We start from the raw sequence: 14,460 nt of genomic DNA on the forward strand, positions 1-14,460 counted from the left end.
TGTCAATGCTGCAAAGTCATACCTCCACTGTATGATTCTATCCCACATTGAATACTGTTTTACAAACTGGTCGTTTGCTTGTGCCACACACCTGAAACCCATAGAACAGCTGTTCAAGAGAGCTATCCAGGTGTTTGACAGAAAGCCACAGTCATACCACCACTGTACCATCCTTGAATATGCTGCTCATGCTCTTTCTGCATATCATGTATTTATTTTTGCTGTATGTATATATATAAATGTCATGTTCTTATATGCTGTATGTGACGGGACTATAGATGGATATGAGCTCAGAGCTAAAATCAGGCTCATTTACACTTGTAAGCATTATATTTGTTTTAAAGTGTTCATCAATGTGTACTACGGTAGCCCTGAAGAAAATTAAACATTAAAATATGTTATCGATGTCCCCATTCCCAGTTTGTTTTGGGAATAATTGCGATGTTTACTATGTTTTTGGTAGCTCTTAACAAAACAGAATTTTTGTAAAAGACTGCGACTCTAAAAGGCAAGTTTGTGATTTTAACACTGTTTCGATGAAACAATACATTATACAATATTACGACTTTTTGCCATATTTTTAACACAATCTTTTTTTTTTTTGGTTGTAGGGCTTCAAGATATTTTGCATGTCATGCATAAACACGGTGTCATCTTTTTCCTTGAAACTGACGTGCTGCCCGTTTTACAAAACAAGTTATTTTTCTGCTTCTTAATCCTCTGAATTTTCCTCCCCCGTCCCTCTTCCTTCAGCCAGCACAACAAGAATCAAGGTGGATCTGTGAAATGAAACACCTCTTCCCAAAGCGTGACTTCCCTAATGAGAGCATGCGTCTAGGGCAGTAGGGTCTAAACCAATTGGCCAGATAAACTAACATGCAGAACGTATGGTATGTTTGAAGACTAACCATTTATCCAGTTCAAGCTGTCTTTAAGATGTGACATTGCGCTCTGACTATCCCCCGTAAAATCGTGACAAACTATTACTTATTCTTAAATTTGACCTCTTGCTGCTTGGTTGAAAATGATAGATGAAAAAATTACTTTAAAAAAAAAAAAGACTCAAACAGCTTGGGACATTACACTGGTGAAAAAACTCTAAACGACGATGTTCAGTAAACGATCAATCAAAATCGAAGGATCCAATGTATTTTTAAATGGAGCAGACATAGAACTAGTCTCCCAGTGCAAGTATCTTGAACAGGGAGTGTCATATTGGAACTCGCACTTGACTTTTTAAGAAACATATCCAGAAAGTATCCAATACCATTAAATTCAACTTGCAACATTTTAAACAAATTAGACCTTTTTCTTAACTGTCAATGCTGGAAAATCATACCTCCACTGTATGATTCTATCCCACATTGAATACTGTTTTACAAACTGGTCGTTTGCTTGTGCCACACACCTGAAACCCATAGAACAGCTGTTCAAGAGAGCTATCCAGGTGTTTGAAAGAAAGCCACAGTCATACCAGCACTGTACCATCCTTGAAAATCACAATTTCTTGAGTTTTTGACATTTTTTATGTCTTTTAAAAGTATGTGTTTTTAAAAAAATAATATTTACATGGGCTGGCCCCCCTCCCCTTGGGGGAATTCATCCACAGAAAACACACTGGACGCAGCACTAGGTCAGAAACCAGAGGAGACTGTGAAGTCCACCACAGACGGACCACCTTTGGACAAAAGGTCCTCTCCATTAAAGGCAGCTCATTCTGGAATAGCCCCCCCCCCCCCCCCCCAACTGAGATACGGGATTGTCCCACTCTCAATAGTTTTAAAGGTCAACTTAAAGAATGGTTGAGCAACAAACAGACGTGTAATCACCGCTAAATAAATGCACTTTAACACAGGGGTGTCTCCTCTTGCACTTTATGTAGCGCTTTTATCTTATCTTGCACTTTATATATCATAGCTGCTACATTGTACTGCCATGTGGTAAATGCTTGTATGCTGCTCATGCTCTTTCTGCATATCATGTATTTTATTTTTGCTGTGTATATATATATATATAAATGTCATGTTCTTATATGCTGTATGTGACGGGACCACAGATGGAAATTAGCTCAAAGCTAAAATCCGGCTCATTTACACTTGTAAGCATTATTTCGGTTTTAAAGTGTTCATCAATGTGCACTACGGTAGCCCTGAAGAAAATTAAACATTAAAATATGTTATCGATGTCCCCATTCCCAGTTTGTTTTGGGAATAATTGCGATGTTTACTATGTTTTGGGAGCTCTTAACAAAACAGAATTTTTGTAAAAGACTGCGACTCTAAAAGGCAAGTTTGTGATTTTAACACTGTTTCGATGAAACAATACATTATACAATATTACGACTTTTTGCCATATTTTCAACACAATATACTTGTACCTTTTTTTTTTTGTGGTTGTAGGGCTTCTAGATATTTAGCATGTCATGCATAAACACGGTGTCATCTCTTCCTTGAAACTGACGTGCTTCACAAAACAAGTTATTTTTCTGCTTCTTCATCCTCTGAATTTTCCTCCCCCCGTCCCTCTTCCTTCAGCCAGCACAACAAGAATCAAGGTGGATCTGTGAAATGAAACACCTCTTCCCAAAGCGTGACTTCCCTATTGAGAGCATACGTCTAGGGCAGTAGGGTCTAAACCAATTGGCCAGATATACTAACATGCAGAACGTACGGTATGTTTGAAGACTAACCATTTATCCAGTTCAAGCTGTCTTTAAGATGTGACATTGCGCTCTGACTATTTCTCGTAAAATGGTGACAAACTATTACTTATTCTTAAATTTGACCTCTTGCTGCCTGGTTGAAATTGATAGATGAAAAATAACTTTAAAAAAAAAAAGACTCAAACAGTGAGGGACATTATACTGGTGAAAAAACTCTCAATTCTACAGATGACTCCCCCGATTCAACGTAAAAAGTCCCTCCCTCCACTCAGCAAAGCATATAAAACTAAGGACCCCACTAAGACGACAGTTTGAAAACTAGCTATGGATCTGAGAAAAACCAAGTCTGATGTAGCCTACCCTTATTATCACCAGGATAACGTATATGGGCTTAATGAATGGATGTTACAAAGTAGGGGAGAGGATGTTCCCGAAGAAGAGCTCTCCTCTATATCATATCCATGTAAGGTCTTTAGGACAAAAGAGGACTATGATAATATGACATATGAAGAATATCTTTCTTTAAAAGATGGTATTATACAGGGCCGGCTCTAGACAATTTGCAGCCCTAGGCGAGATTTTAGCTGGCGCCCCCCCCCCATAGAATATATAAAGAACAAATAAAAAATCTCTACAAAAGACGAATACACTACAAAAACAGAAACTTATTGACATAGGCAAAAAGGCTTACCAATAACCAATAACCTACCATAGCCAATAAATGTAACTTATTTTATTTTTGTTGTTCATTCATATCTTATTTGACCTAGTTAACACTCATTTATGTATTCATATTTTTATCTCTCCAGTTTTTAAAAGATATTTTTTGTTTACTGTCTTATAGTATACATTGAAAACACCAACCCCCCCACCCTACACACAAATACAAAAACCACACTTGCTTTAGTTATAATTCAACAAACATCTTTTAATAAACAAGTAGCTTCCGCAGAAGGAGTTATATAAATATTTTAAAGAACACTTAAGAACACACGTATTGTAATAATAAATAAATAAAATAAAATAAATGAAAAAATATTAACAAATACATAAAAACGATTTATACAAAAAAAGAACAATTACATTTCTGTTTTTGAACACACATATTGTAATAATAAATAAATACCTTACTGACTTGCTTGACTTAAACACTCAGAATTGCACTCGTCTTGACTTCTTTGCTGCAAAGTCATCGATAACATCCTCATATGACAGCTGACGAGAAACATCACTGTTAATGCTGATGATGGCAAGTCCACTGAGGCGTTCTTGGACCATTGTAGACCTCAGGTAGGTTTTAATTAACTTCAGCTTTGAGAAGCTTCTTTCTGCTGAAGCCACTGTCACTGGCATAGTGACTGCGATCCTGAGGGCCACCCACATATTAGGATAAACCTCCCTCAGGTTCTTCCTTTCCAAGAACACCAACAGTTCCAGGGTGGTCATTGTGGGTGAGGGGAGAGTTGGAAAGTTCATCAGCTCCAGTGCCAACTCTTTTCCATCTATGTCTGACTGTCCGCCAGAGCTCAGGGTGTTGCTCAGTGTTTGACACTGCTTTGTCAGCTCGTTTCTGGGCAGTTCGGGGAAGTTGACAAGCACCCCAAACTTTGCCTGAACTTCTTCCAGGTGTTCAAAATGCTCATTGAGGGAAGTGATGCAAACATCAACCACCCTGTTGAAAAATGTAACTTCCATATTTTTTAGGGCATTGGCCATTGGCTCATCAGGTGCTTCATAAGAGAACTGCCTCTTGGTTGACCTCAGCCTCTTCTCCTTGAGGACAGCATCCACATCCATGTCCTCACACATGTCTTTAGCACTGATCTGAGCAGAGGCAAATCCAGTGGCTCTGTAGTCTTCCAGGGTGGCCTTTGTCTTTCTCAGGAGGTCAACTGCGATGTCAAGTTGCATTGACACAGACTGCATGACCTTACTGACCTGTTTGACTTTACTGAGGATGTCGTACCACACCACAGTGCAAATGGAGAAGCGGTAGGACCCCACTTCCTCAGCCAAAGACTGTGCCTCTATTTTGATCATTATGTCAGTGGCCTTGTCCCTCACCTCCAAAAGTGCATCTCGAACATGTTGAGCCTGATATCGCACAGCTTCCACACTGTTGACCCGGCTCTCCCACCTGGTTTCAGACCATGATTTCAAGGTAGTGGTGACATGGCTCATCAAAATGTCCCAGCGGTTTGTGGATGCTGAAAACAATGTAAAAAGCTTTTGGAGGTAGCCAAAGTATCCAGTGGCATCTAGGGAGCTTTTCGCTGCATCAGCTAACACCAGATTGAGAGTGTGTGCGCCACATGGCACGAATAGTGCCCTCGGGTTTAGTTCAAGTAACCTGGCCTGAACTCCTTTGTTTTTCCCTCGCATATTGGCACCATTGTCATAAGACTGTCCCCTACAGTCCTCAAAGGGGATGTTCAGTTCTTGGAGCCGGTCCAGGATGAGGGATGACAAACTCTCGCCAGTTGATTCCTCAGCGACAAGGAACCCCATGAAGTGTTCCTTAACTTGTGGCATCTCCTCCATTGTAACAATCCTTAAGATGACTGATAACTGCTCTGTGTGGCTAATGTCAGGTGTGCAGTCCAGAATGATGGAATAATATTTAGCCTTCTTAATTTCTTCAATCATGTGGGCACTGATTCTCTCACCGATACATTCAATGAGTTCATTTTGAATATTTTTTCCGAGATATGTGGTATGGCTTGCACCCCTTTTGACTTTAGCAACGTGTTCTTTCATTACAGGGTCAAACATTGCCATCAGCTCCACTTCTTTAAGGAAGTTGCCATTGTTGGGTTTGTTGAGTGTGTCACATGTTCCCCTGAGGCCCATGTTTCTCTCAGCTAATGATTGAATGATGGCGACCAACCTTGTTACCACCTCACGCCATCTCTTCCTTTCTATGTCTGTAAGCGCCATCTCAGTCCTATCAATAGTTTGCCCCTTTTGAAATCGAAACTCTAACTCTTTCCATGATTCCATGTGTTTAGTATGTTCTGGAGTGTTCTCGTGTGTTTTCAGTAATTGGTGGCAATTTTTCCAGTCATTTAGTCCTGCACTGATTAATTTGTATTCCTTCTGGGAGAACAGCTTGCAGCAAAAACAGTAAAGGCTGTCGTTTTTCTGTGAGTACAATAGCCAGCTTCTCTTGATTCTTTCCCCATTTACCAGTTTTCTATAAAAGTATTGGTGGTGGCAGCTTCTCCCATCCTGTCTTTTTGGAAAAATGAAGTGTGGTTTTGCCTGATAGGGTCCTCTGCTCACAAACTCTGTTCTTACCTTATCAGACATGGATGGCCAGTCGGCAGGGTCAACAGCTGCTGCCTTTGTGGCGTCACGTGCTGCAGACTGTGTTGGGGTACTCGGGACCAATGTCTCTCCTGCAGATTGTGTAGCAGCAGGTTCACTTGGGACAGGTAGTGATATGTTTTCACCTGCAGACAGTCAAACATGCATGGACACAGTCGGACACCCACTGTGTGTGTGTGTGTGTGTGTGTGTGTGTGTGTGTGTGTGTGTGTGTGTGTGTGTGTGTGTGTGTGTGTGTGTGTGTGTGTGTGTGTGTGTGTGTGTGTGTGTGTGTGTGTGTGTGTGTGTGTTTTACATTAACATGTACATTATTAGTAAGAGAAGTGCTATTGTAATGTGCATAATTAACTGGGCTCACGTGCTGCAGACTGTATTGTGGTACTCGGGACCAATGTCTCTCCTGCAGATTGTGTAGTAGCAGGTTCACTTGGGACAGGTAGTAGTGATACGTTTTCACCTGCAGACAGTCGAACATGCATGGAGACAGTCAGACACCCACTGTTTTACATTAACATGTACATTATAGGTGCTATTGTAATGTGCAGGTGTGAACATGTGTATAAACTACCCACAACCCTAATAAACTCAACAGGCAATATCACAAAAAACTTGACTGAACTCACCTGCTACAGGCAGTGATGCAGTAGACTCAGGTTGTGCAGTGGTGGGAGTGGGATTACCCAGATATTTTAACAATGCACCTGGAAATTACACAGAGAATAATGTAGTAGGTATCTATCTGCAATAATAGTAGCTGACATAATTTCCTGTGCCCAAATATGCAAAATATATTTTTTAAGTGATAACCTAGCTAGTTAATGATTTTGCAGAATTATTTTGTGTCCATTACCATTTGTAAGCTAAAGATGGAACAAAATAGATAGCTTTAATAATAATAAATATATATAAAGAATACAAGAAAAACCACACAGTGCAGTTGGTGTAAAAAGAGCTATGAAGCTAGATGGTAAAGCAGCTCATCTGCTAGCTTCTATCATACTATATATCAGCTGCTATCATTAGCTAACGTTAGCTAGCTAGCTTTATACCGTTGCTTGAAAAATGCCAATAAACACAAACAGTCATCAGACATACCTCTGTTTTCCTGGAGTTTTTCCTCCTCTCTCTTTCTTCGCCTTTTCCAATGCGCCCCAGACGGCTTTTTGTTGGGTTTGCCCCGCTTCATGTTGTGACAGTGAAGTTCCAATTCTCGTTCAAAATGCGAGCGCGAGCACGCGCGACACGGGAAACACAAATGGACAGAACCAAAGAAAACATAGAGAGGGGTTGGGCAGTGTTGGGGCGCCCCTACGTTTTATTTTTCATATTCTCAAAAAAACAAATGAATCCTGATCTGAGCGGCGCCTAAAAAAAAGGAATCTGGGGGGCGCCTACAAAAATAAAAAAAATATACATAGGCCTATTAAAAAAAAAATCTGGACTGCACCCCTGCGCTCCCTCTACAGTTCAGCGCCCTAGGCGAACATTTATAACGCCAATGCGGCGGGCCGGCCCTGGTATTATAGATAACCTCTATAGAAACAATATATCTCATACCACTCACCAAGATCGCAAATGACATTTAGCAGATAAGAAAAGCAAAAGTAAAGAAAACCGAAGAAAAAGAAAAAGCAAAATGAAAAGGAGAAGAAAAATGAAAAGCAAACGCAGAATGCGAATGAAAAGAAAAGGGACCATAGGATGGAAAACGAAAAAGACAAAAAGAAGGAAGGTGAAAAGAAAAAGGAACAAAGTGCAGAAATGTCAACTAACTATAGAGGATGGTGTTGTAGACCCATTACCGAATCATAATAATCTTATAGATCAGCTACCGCTAACCGACTGTTGCGAATGTGTTGAACAAATACCAAAAGCAATGGCAGAGCTTTGCTTCAATATAATGAGAGAAAAAGCACGATACTACGGAATTGCCCAAATTGGAGACAGTGCCAGAGCATGTATTAAAAGACTGTTGGAGGATCTCTATTCTAGTGTCGGTTGCCATTACATCGAAGGTTATGCCAAAACGTGTGACGACATAGACAAAGCTTTTGAAAACAATTATATGGTACCTGTCCTTACAGCTAAACAAATCCTATGACAGGTATTCAACAGACCACAAGAAGCACAAGAAGCCCCAGAAAGGATTACATTCAGAGCTAATAATGGTGAAACCGAAGAACAAGCAAAGCAGATTATAATCGTTGCGGGTGAAAGGATAGAGAATTTGCAAGTGATGTTAATGCATTTATCTGATATAAAAAATGCATTCGTTTACTTCCAAGAGACCCCTAAACATCTACTTGGGCAATGTGAATTGAACGATAAACCGATCACTGTAAATGAAAGGCGGAGAGAAACAGCAGTGCAAATTGTTAAGTCTATTACCTTGTATGCACTACGACATTAACTTGGTAAAATGTAATATGTTTTTCTGAAAATGGGGTGAATGTTGTGTTTTCAATTAAACAACCAAAACAAATGAAAATGTGTTTTATTTTTGCTTTCATGTATAGTAATAGTATTGTAAACGAAACATTTAAAGTGGTCCTGGAATCTTCATTTTCCGAAACATTCTGTAACATTACCGAAGAAATGAAACAAACACCAAAAGTGTACCATGTGCTCTCATTGTATGCTCTGTTTGTAGATGTAATGCATCTTTGTGTCAAAAACAGCATACACATGAATATTTTGACTGAAGTGAAAAAACTCCATCATGATATTTCCAGTAATCTGGGGAATTCTAGCTGGAGACGGTCCTGGGGATGTTACAATCAGTATAACTATTGAATTTGTGTGTGAAAAAATAGAAATGTAAATAGAAGATACAAAAAAAAAAAGTTTTTACATTTTAAAAACTGTTGTCTTCATTATAGCAAGGGGAGGGTAACAGGGAAGATGTATGATACAAGTGTATTGAAACGTGTGTATTATACCCCCACAGAAACACAGAAACGCGGAAGCACAGAAACACAAAAAAACAGAAAAAACACTGAAACAACACAGAAACACCGAGACACAGAACCACAGAGACACCGAGACACAGAACCACAGAGACACAGAGACACAGAAACACAGAAACACAGAAACACAAACACAAAAAACACTGAAACACCGACACAAAAACACTGAAACACCGACACACAGAAACACAAAAACACGAAAACACAGAAACACAAAAACACTGAAACACCGACACACAGACACCCAGAAACCCAGAAAACACAAAAACACAGAAACACAGAAAGACACAAACACAGGAAACACAGAAACACAGAAAGACACAAACACAGGAAACACAGAAACACAAAATTGCAAAAACACAAAAACACAGAAAACACAGAAACACAAAAACATAGAAACACAAAAACACAAAAACACAAAAACACTGAAACACCGACACACAAACACCGAAAACACTGAAAACACAAAAAACAGGCTTGTGTGCTAGTATGGTTTTTGAATAAACACATCAGTATTTTAAAAAGTCGATGGGAGGCTGATACAATTTGACTTTTTAAAATACTGATGTGTTTATTCAAAAACCATACTAGCACACAAGCCTGTTTTTTGTGTTTTCAGTGTTTGTGTGTCGGTGTTTCAGTGTTTTTGTGTTTTTGTGTTTTTGTGTTTCTGTGTTTTTGTGTTTCTGTGTTTTTGTGTTTTTGCAATTTTGTGTTTCTGTGTTTCCTGTGTTTGTGTCTTTCTGTGTTTCTGTGTTTCTGTGTTTTCTGGGTTTCTGTGTGTCGGTGTTTCAGTGTTTTTGTGTTTTTGTGTTTCTGTGTTTTTCAGTGTTTTTGTGTTTTTGCAATTTTGTGTTTCTGTGTTTCCTGTGTCGGTGTTTCAGTGTTTTTGTGTTTCTGTGTTTTCTGTGTGTCGGTGTTTCAGTGTTTTTGTGTCGGTGTTTCAGTGTTTTTTGTGTTTCTGTGTTTCTGTGTTTCTGTGGTTCTGTGTCTCGGTGTCTCGGTGTCTCTGTGGTTCTGTGGTTCTGTGTCTCGGTGTTTCTGTGTTGTTTCAGTGTTTTTTCTGTGTTTTTGTGTTTCCGCGTTTCTGTGGGGGTATAATACACACGTTTCAATACACTTGTATCATACATCTTGCCTGTTACCCTCCCCTTGCTATAATGAAGACAACAGTTTTTAAAATGTAAAAACTTTTTTTTTTTTTATCTTCTATTTACATTTCTATTTTTTCACACACAAATTCAATAGTTATACTGATTGTAACATCCCCAGGACCGTCTCCAGCTAGAATTCCCCAGATTACTGGAAATATCATGATGGAGTTTTTTCACTTCAGTCAAAATATTCATGTGTATGCTGTTTTTGACACAAAGATGCATTACATCTACAAACAGAGCATACAATGAGAGCACATGGTACACTTTTGGTGTTTGTTTCATTTCTTCGGTAATGTTACAGAATGTTTCGGAAAATGAAGATTCCAGGACCACTTTAAATGTTTAGTTTACAATACTATTACTATACATGGAAGCAAAAATAAAACACATTTTCATTTGTTTTGGTTGTTTAATTGAAAACACAACATTCACCCCATTTTCAGAAAAACATATTACATTTTACCAAGTTAATGTCGTAGTGCATACAAGGTAATAGACTTAACAATTTGCACTGCTGTTTCTCTCCGCCTTTCATTTACAGTAATCGGTTTATCATTCAATTCACATTGCCCAAGTAGATGTTTAGGGGTCTCTTGGAAGTAAACGAATGCATTTTTTATATCAGATAAATGCATTAACATCACTTGCAAATTCTCTATCCTTTCACCCGCAACGATTATAATCTGCCTTGCTTGTTCTTCGGTTTCACCATTATTAGCTCTGAATGTAATCCTTTCTGGGGCTTCTTGTGCTTCTTGTGGTCTGTTGAATACCTGTCATAGGATTTGTTTAGCTGTAAGGACAGGTACCATATAATTGTTTTCAAAAGCTTTGTCTATGTCGTCACACGTTTTGGCATAACCTTCGATGTAATGGCAACCGACACTAGAATAGAGATCCTCCAACAGTCTTTTAATACATGCTCTGGCACTGTCTCCAATTTGGGCAATTCCGTAGTATCGTGCTTTTTCTCTCATTATATTGAAGCAAAGCTCTGCCATTGCTTTTGGTATTTGTTCAACACATTCGCAACAGTCGGTTAGCGGTAGCTGATCTATAAGATTATTATGATTCGGTAATGGGTCTACAACACCATCCTCTATAGTTAGTTGACATTTCTGCACTTTGTTCCTTTTTCTTTTCACCTTCCTTCTTTTTGTCTTTTTCGTTTTCCATCCTATGGTCCCTTTTCTTTTCATTCGCATTCTGCGTTTGCTTTTCATTTTTCTTCTCCTTTTCATTTTGCTTTTTCTTTTTCTTCGGTTTTCTTTACTTTTGCTTTTCTTATCTGCTAAATGTCGTTTGCGATCTTGGTGAGTGGTATGAGATATATTGTTTCTATAGAGGTTATCTATAATACCATCTTTTAAAGAAAGATATTCTTCATATGTCATATTATCATAGTCCTCTTTTGTCCTAAAGACCTTACATGGATATGATATAGAGGAGAGCTCTTCTTCGGGAACATCCTCTCCCCTACTTTGTAACATCCATTCATTAAGCCCATATACGTTATCCTGGTGATAATAAGGGTAGGCTACATCAGACTTGGTTTTTCTCAGATCCATAGCTAGTTTTCAAACTGTCGTCTTAGTGGGGTCCTTAGTTTTATATGCTTTGCTGAGTGGAGGGAGGGACTTTTTGCGTTGAATCGGGGGAGTCATCTGTAGAATTGAGAGTTTTTTCACCAGTATAATGTCCCTCACTGTTTGAGTCTTTTTTTTTTTTAAGTTATTTTTCATCTATCAATTTCAACCAGGCAGCAAGAGGTCAAATTTAAGAATAAGTAATAGTTTGTCACCATTTTACGAGAAATAGTCAGAGCGCAATGTCACATCTTAAAGACAGCTTGAACTGGATAAATGGTTAGTCTTCAAACATACCGTACGTTCTGCATGTTAGTATATCTGGCCAATTGGTTTAGACCCTACTGCCCTAGACGCATGCTCTCAATAGGGAAGTCACGCTTTGGGAAGAGGTGTTTCATTTCACAGATCCACCTTGATTCTTGTTGTGCTGGCTGAAGGAAGAGGGACGGGGGGAGGAAAATTCAGAGGATGAAGAAGCAGAAAAATAACTTGTTTTGTAAAGCACGTTAGTTTCAAGGAAGAGATGACACCGTGTTTATGCATGACATGCTAAATATCTAGAAGCCCTACAACCACAAAAAAAAAGGTACAAGTATATTGTGTTGAAAATATGGCAAAAAGTCGTAATATTGTATAATGTATTGTTTCATCGAAACAGTGTTAAAATCACAAACTTGCCTTTTAGAGTCGCAGTCTTTTACAAAAATTCTGTTTTGTTAAGAGCTACCAAAACATAGTAAACATCGCAATTATTCCCAAAACAAACTGGGAATGGGGACATCGATAACATATTTTAATGTTTAATTTTCTTCAGGGCTACCGTAGTGCACATTGATGAACACTTTAAAACCGAAATAATGCTTACAAGTGTAAATGAGCCGGATTTTAGCTTTGAGCTAATTTCCATCTGTAGTCCCGTCACATACAGCATATAAGAACATGACATTTATTTATATATATATATATATATATATATATATATATATATATATATATATATATATATATATATATATATATATATATATATATATACACAGCAAAAATAAAATACATGATATGCAGAAAGAGCATGAGCAGCATACAAGCATTTACCACATGGCAGTACAATGTAGCAGCTATGATATATAAAGTGCAAGATAAGATAAAAGCGCTACATAAAGTGCAAGAGGAGACACCCCTGTGTTTAAGTGCATTTATTTAGCGGTGATTACACGTCTGTTTGTTGCTCAACCATTCTTTAAGTTGACCTTTAAAACTATTGAGAGTGGGACAATCCCGTATCTCAGTTGGGGGGGGGCTATTCCAGAATGAGCTGCCTTTAATGGAGAGGACCTTTTGTCCAAAGGTGGTCCGTCTGTGGTGGACTTCACAGTCTCCTCTGGTTTCTGACCTAGTGCTGCGTCCAGTGTGTTTTCTGTGGATGAATTCCCCCAAGGGGAGGGGGGCCAGCCCATGTAAATATTATTTTTTTAAAAACACATACTTTTAAAAGACATAAAAAATGACAAAAACTCAAGAAATTGTGATTTTCAAGGATGGTACAGTGGTGTTATGCCTGTGGCTTTCTGTCAAACACCTGGATAGCTCTCTTGAACAGCTGTTCTATGGGTTTCAGGTGTGTGGCACAAGCAAACGACCAGTTTGTAAAACAGTATTCAATGTGGGATAGAATCATACAGTGGAGGTATGACTTTCCAGCATTGACAGTTAAGAAAAAGGTCTAATTTGTTTAAAATGTTGCAAGTTGAATTTAATGGTATTGGATACTTTCTGGATATGTTTCTTAAAAAGTCAAGTGCGAGTTCCAATATGACACTCCCTGTTCAAGATACTTGCACTGGGAGACTAGTTCTATTTCTGCTCCATTTAAAAATACATTGGATCCTTCGATTTTGATTGATCGTTTACTGAACATCGTCGTTTAGAGTTTTTTCACCAGTATAATGTCCCAAGCTGTTTGAGTCTTTTTTTTTTTAAAGTAATTTTTTCATCTATCATTTTCAACCAAGCAGCAAGAGGTCAAATTTAAGAATAAGTAATAGTTTGTCACGATTTTACGGGGGATAGTCAGAGCGCAATGTCAAATCTTAAAGACAGCTTGAACTGGATAAATGGTTAGTCTTCAAACATACCATACGTTCTGCATGTTAGTTTATCTGGCCAATTGGTTTAGACCAGGGGTGGCAAACTCATTTCAGTTAAGGGGCCACATACTGCCCACTTTGATCTAAAGTGGGCCGGATCAGTAACATCATAGCATAATAACCCACAGGCCCTACATAACGACAATATTTCTGTTTAAGTCAAATAAGTAGCTACAAGTATTCGGAAAATGTCCACATGTAATGAGACGCAAAACGTTATGAACAAACTGAAATGTACTGTATTAAGACAAACAAGTGCAATTTCAAGTGCTACACACATGTTCTTTACAACAGATCACAGTTTCCACCTGAACTGACTCATCACAAAATGCAAATAAAAACGTGGGAGCTATTAAGTGAGGAGTTTGAGTTACCTCCCTTGCCTTGAAAATATAGAATTTTTATATTGGCAGTGCAGCCACAGTGTCACATCAAATCAAACTTTTTTTTGCCTATTGAAGCTGCTGATTGACATTATAATACGCAATGTTCAGTGACAGAATAATATAACATTTTCAAATATTTCAGTAGGTTCTTATTTTCACAGAACTGAGGTCACAGAACTGATTAATTTGCTCCTGAAACTTGACATCTTTTAGCCCTCACAAGGGC

At 38.4% G+C, this 14,460-nt stretch overlaps 1 long non-coding RNA gene across 1 annotated transcript; it reads right to left on the reverse strand.

The window, feature by feature from the left end:
• Positions 1 to 6,406: 6,406 nt before the first annotated feature.
• LOC307034108 lies at positions 6,407 to 8,683 on the reverse strand. The gene is made up of 3 exons (XR_013806770.1): positions 7,085 to 8,683; positions 6,613 to 6,690; positions 6,407 to 6,446 (listed from the first exon to the last, which is right to left on the reverse strand). It is a non-coding gene; the product is annotated as an uncharacterized lncRNA (long non-coding RNA).
• Positions 8,684 to 14,460: the final 5,777 nt, after the last annotated feature.

Source organism: Notothenia rossii (assembly GCF_949606895.1).
Source record: "Notothenia rossii genome assembly, chromosome: 3".
NCBI lineage: Eukaryota > Metazoa > Chordata > Actinopteri > Perciformes > Nototheniidae > Notothenia > Notothenia rossii.